General features: G+C 40.1%; 1 pseudogene; it reads left to right on the top strand.

The window, feature by feature from the left end:
• Positions 1-1,430, top strand: part of LOC101347474 (transcription elongation factor A protein-like 4) — a 10,327-nt pseudogene extending 8,897 nt beyond the window's left edge.
• Positions 1,431-6,028: the final 4,598 nt, after the last annotated feature.

A 6,028-nucleotide genomic window follows, 5' to 3' on the forward strand; every position in this document is an offset into this window, starting at 1 on the left:
GACAAATACTGTATAAGACCACTATTATAAGAACTCAAGAAAAGGTTTAAACACAGAAGAAAACATTCTTTGATGGTTACGGGGGTGGGGAGGGAGGTTGAGAGTTATTCACTAACTAGATAGTAGGTAAGAATCATCTTCGGTGAAGGGAAGGACAGCATACACTACAGGGGAAACCAGCACAGCTGGACTAAACCAAAGCTAAGAAGTTTCCTCAATACGATCAAATACCTTGAGAGACAGAGTAACAGGGATGGGGGGTCTGGGAACCATGCTTTCAGGGCACATCTATGTCAATTGGCATAACAAAGCTTATTCAGAAAATGTTCTGCATCCTACTTTAGTGAGTGGCGTGTGGGGTCTTAAAAGCTTTCAAGTGGCCATCTAAGATGCATCAATTGGTCCCAACCACTTGGAGTAAAGGAGAACGAAGAACACCAAAGACGCAAGGAAACTGTTAGCCCACGAGACAGAATGGGCCACATAAACCAGAGACTTCATCAGCCTGAGACCAGAAGAACTAGATGGTGCTCAGCTACTACCAATGAACATCCTGACAGGGAACTCAACAGAGGGTCCCTGACGGAGCAGGAGAACAATGGGATGCAGAGCTCAAATTCTGGTAAGAGGACCAGACTTAATGGTCTGACTGAGACTGGAGGTGCCCCTGAAAGCATGGCCCCTGGACTTTTTAATCAGACCAGCACTAAAACAATTTCCAAGGCCAACTCTTCAGACAGGGATTAGACTAGACTGTGGGACATAAAGTGATATTCGTGAAGAATGTCCCTCTTAGTCAAGTAGATACAAGAGACCAAAGGGGCAGCTTCTGTCCAGAGGTGAGATGGGAAGGCAGAGAGAGGTAGGAGATGGTTGAATGTTCATGGGGAATCAGGCGTGGAGGGGAGGAGTGTGCTGTCACAGAATGGGGTGAGCGGTTGGGGTCCCATAACAATGTACGTAAAAAAAAAATTTTGTATGGGAGACTAACTTGAAATGTAAACGTCATTTAATTACAACAGTAAAAGAAGTAAAAGATTTGAAAAAAGAAAGAAAGAAAGAAAGAAAAGATAAGGGAAGTCTGGAGGGTGAGGGAAAGCCAGAGAATGAGACAAGGGCTGTAGGAAAGCACGCAGCTCAGGATCATGTACTCAGAAAAGCAAAAAGAAAAACCAACCAACGGCTGAATAAGTACCTCAAGGAGTATAAGGAGGCCATATAACACAATATGTATTTGAGCAATGAGGAAACTATGAGAGACTCAATGAGATGGCTAGAGTGGAGGATGAGGTGAAAAAAATCCAAACAGAAACTGGGAGGGGTGTGTATGAAAGCAGTTTACAGAATCCTTTCTACCCTAGGGGCCCAAGAGAATTTAGGGTGGCTGTATGGCCCAACAAAGAGGTTTTGAAGACATTCCTTATGTGTAGTGTCTTTGAGCTTCACTTTATGTTTTGACTGATTAGAACATTATCAACCCTGCTTTCTTATTCCTTGCATTTCTCTGGCAGGGATTTGTCAGGCTCTGTGCTTTAACCTTATGCCGATTCTTGGCTTAGGCATCCTTCTAGTTATCAATAACCTTTTGACTCAACTACAATGCTCTGTGTTTCAGGAGGGAATCTGCACACTTTGCATGAAAAAAAAATATATTATGGTGCATTGTTAAAAAAAAAGTTTTAGAACCATTAAAAAAAGATTTCATGAATATAGTTATTTATCTAAGTTTTAGAATCCTGGACTCCTTAGCCCTCTGGAAAATTGCATGAACTGGATTGTAATAGAAATGAGCTTAGTGAGAGGGATCAGGAGGCTTCTGTTTCAGTAGGCTTTTAGCAATATTAACTTCCTGGTTTTTTTTTTTTTTTTTTTTGAGTGCAAGGAACTTATATATTAGATGATTCTGAGAAACACAAGTAGAGAATAGAGAAGTGAGACAGGGAAGAGAAATCAGCCAGCACAGGGTGCAGTAATGAGCAGGCTTTTGCTGAGGGCACCTGGGGCAATCCTGCTGAGGACCTCTGGGAGGCTGGGTAGAACATGCACCAAAGTTGTCTCAACTCAAAGGATGTGGACATATTTATCTTGCAGTTCCCACCAGTTTTCTGAGCTGCCCTACACAACAGCTGAGCATACTTTGGCAGCCAGAGAAAGTCCTGGTAAAGTATCACAGGTATTTACAGGAACTGTCAATTCATTGTGTGAGGAATTCTGAGATGAGCGCCAATTGTGTGAACTGTGGCTTCCTGTGTAGAATTGTAACAGGAAGAAAATGTGCTGAATGGAGAAGAAGAGTTTTTGTCCCCTAAGTGCTTCTCATTGTCAACTGAGTTCAATAAAATTGGCACTCCAATTTATACATCGCTCTTTTGTGAGTTTGGCTGATGTGAGTCTAGAAAGACTTTCTCTTTTGGCGAGTACTTGGCAAAACTCAATTTCTCAGACTAAGACCATGTCTGGAAACTGAAAACTAAAAATTGCACCAGGTAGAGACCAGGAATAAGTGAAGTAGGCAGGAAGAAGAGATAATGTACACAAAGTACTTGGCATTGTGCCTGGCATATGGTAAGTGCTCAATAAAAGTTATCTATAACAACAACTGACACCACCATGACATCCACAGCCACTATTTCTGGGCACGGCCTTAAGGAGGAAGTGGAATCCCAATACAAGTTACTGAAAGCATGTAAAAAAAATCAGAAACCTAATTTAACCAGGAAGAGGTTTAAAAAGAAGCTTCCTTGCCTAACACTGGCTTTTTGTATAGACCTTGTAATTAGGATGACAGTCGTTTTCTAGTAATTGCAGAGATTACGGTATTTTGGATGTGAGGTTAATTGGTAATGTGGGTGTGTAACATCTTCCCCTCAGATATTTTACTTTTTATTGTTGTAGTTTAAATGAAGTTTATGTTTCAAGTTAGACTCCCATACAAAAATGTATACATACATTGTTATGTGACCCTAATTGCTCTCCCCATACTGTGACAGCACAATTCTCCTGTCCACCCCTGATTCCCCACATCCATTCAACCAGCTCCTAACCCTCTCTGCCTTCCCATTTCACCTCCGGACAGAAGCTGCCCATTTAGTCTCTTGTATCTATTTGAGCTAAGAGGCACACTCCTCAAGAGTATCACTCAATGTCCCACTGTCCAGTCCAATACCTGTCTGAAGAGTTGGCCTCGGAAATTGTTTTAGTTCTGGGCTGATTGAGAGTCCAGGGGCCATGCTTTCCAGGATTCCTCTATCTCAGTCAGACCATTAAGTCTGGTCTTCTTACCAGAATTTGAGTTCTGCACCCCACCTTTCTCCTGCTCCATTCGGGACTGTCTGTTGTGTTCCCTGTCAGGACAGTCATTGGTGGTAGCCAGGCACCATCTAGTTCTTCTGGTCTCAGGCTGATGAAGTCTCTGGTTTATGTGGCCCTTTCTGTCTCTTGGGCTAATACTTTCCTTCTGTATTTGGTGTTCTTCATTCTCCTTTAACCAGGTGGTTGGGACCAACTTATGGCATCATAGATGGCCACTTACAAGCTTTTAAGACCCCAGACACCACTCACCAAAGTAGGATGCAGAACATTTTCTTAATAAGCTTTGTTATGCCAATTGACCAAGATGTCCCCTGAAAGCATGGTCCCCAGACCCCTACCATTGCTACTCTGTCACACAAAGTGTTTGATTTGATTCAGGAAACTTCTTAGCTTTGGTTTAGTCCAGTTGTGCTGACTTCCCCTGTAGTGTGTGCTGTCCTTCATTTCACCTAATTCTTATCTACTATCTAGTTAGTAAATAACCCTAACCCTCCCTCCCCGTCCTTGTAACAATCAAGGAATGTTTTATTCTGTGTTTAAACCTTTTCTTGAGTTCTTATAAGTGGTCTTATACAATATTTGTCCTTCTGTGATTGACTAAATTCACTCAGCATAATGACCTCCAGATTCCTCCATGTTATAAGATGTTTCATGGCTTCTACCTTGTTCTTTATGGTTGTGTACTATTCCATTGTGTGGATATACCATAATTTGTTTATCCATTTTTCTGTTTATGGGCACCTAGGTTTCCATCTTTTTGCTATTGTGAACAGTGCTGCAATGAACATGGGTGTGCATATATCTATTTGTGTGACAGCTCTTATTTCTCTAGGATATATTCCAAGGAGTGGGATAGCTGGATCATATGGTACTTCTATTTCTAGCTTTTCAAGGAAGCGCCAAATGGATTTCCAAAGTGGTTGTACCATTTTACATTCCCACCAACAGTGTGTAAGTGTTCCAGTCTCTCCACAACCTCTCCAATATTTATTGTTTTGTGTTATTTGGATTTATGCTAACCTTGTTGGGGTGAGATGATATATCATAGTAGTTTTAATCTGCATTTCTCTAATGGCTAATGATCGTGAGCATTTCTTCTTGTGTCTGTTAGCCGCCTGAATATCTTCTTTGGTGAAGTGCCTGTTCATATCCTTTGCCCATTTTTTAATTGGGTTGTCTTTTTGTTGTTGAGGTTTTGCAGTATCTTGTAGATTTTAGAGATTAGATGTTGATTGGATTTGTCATAGCCAAAATTTTTTTCCCAGTCTGTAGGTTGTCTTTTTACTCTTTTGGTGAAGTCTTTTGATGAGTATATGTGTTTGATTTTTAGGAGCTCCCATTTATCTAGTCTCTTTTCTGGTGCTTGTGCATTGTTACTTCTGGTTCATGTTGTGTTTATGCCATGTATTAGGGATCATAGCATTGTCCCTATTTTTTCTTCCATGATCTTTATTGTTTTTGATTTTATATTTCAGTCTTTGATACATTTTGAGTTAGTTTTTGTACATGGTGTGAGATATGGGTCTTGTTTCAGTTTTTTGTAGATGGATATCCAGTTATGCCAGCACCATTTGTTAAAGAGACAGTCTTTTCCCCCAATTAATGGACTTTGGGCCTTTGTCAAATATCAGCTGCTCATAGGCGAATGTACTTATGTCTGGATTCCCAACTCTGTTCCATTGGTGTATGTATCTGTTGTTGTACCAGTACTAGGCTGTTTTGACTACAGTGGCAGTATAATAGTTTCTGAAATCAAGTAGTGTGAGGCCTCCCACTTTGTTATTCTTCTTGAGTAATGCTTTACTTAATCAGGGCCTCTTCCCTTTCCATAGGAAGTTGGTGATTTCTTTCTCCATCTCATTAAAAAATTCCATTGGAACTTGGATTGGGATCGCATTGTATTTGTAGATCGCTTTGGGTAGACCTGACATTTTCACAATGTTGAGTCTACCTATCCATGAGCAAGGTATGTTTTTCCACTTATGCAGGTCTCTTTTGGTTTCTTACAGTAGTGTCTTGCAGTTTTCATTGTATAGGTCTTTTATGTCTCTGGTTAGATTTATTCCTAAGTATTTTATCTTCTTGGGGGCTATTGGAAATAGTATTTATTTGGTGATTTCCTCTTGGAAGTTCTCTTTGTTGTTGTAAAGGAATCCAATTGATTTTTGTATGTTTATCTTGTATCCTGAAACTTTGCTGAAATCTATTAGTTTCAGTAGTTTTCTTGTGGATTCTTTGGGGTTTTCTGTGTATAAGATCATATCATCTGCAAATAGAGACACTTTGACTTCTTCCCTGCCAATTTGGATGCTCTTTATTTCTTCTTCTAGCCTAATTGCCCTGGCTAGGATCTCAAGCACAATGTTGAATAAGAGTGATGATAAAGAGCATCCTTGTCTGGTTCCCATTCTCAAGGGGAATGCTTTCAAATTCTCTCCATTTAGGATGATGGTGGCTGTTGGCTTTGTATAAATGCCCTTAATTGTATTGAAGAATTTCCCTTCAATTCCTATTTTGTTGAGAGTGTTTGTCATGAATGGGTGTTGGACTTTGTCAAATGCCTTTCCTGCATCGACTGATCAGATCATGTGGTTCTTGTCTTTTGTTTTATTTATGTGATGGATTACATTGACAGTTTTTTTTTAATGTTGAACCATCCCTGCATACCTGATATAAATCCCACTTGATTATGGTGAATTATTTTTTTGATATGTTG

The sequence above is a fragment of the Trichechus manatus genome, unplaced genomic scaffold (genome assembly GCF_000243295.1).
Source record: "Trichechus manatus latirostris isolate Lorelei unplaced genomic scaffold, TriManLat1.0 scaffold00235, whole genome shotgun sequence".
NCBI classification, from domain to species: domain Eukaryota; kingdom Metazoa; phylum Chordata; class Mammalia; order Sirenia; family Trichechidae; genus Trichechus; species Trichechus manatus.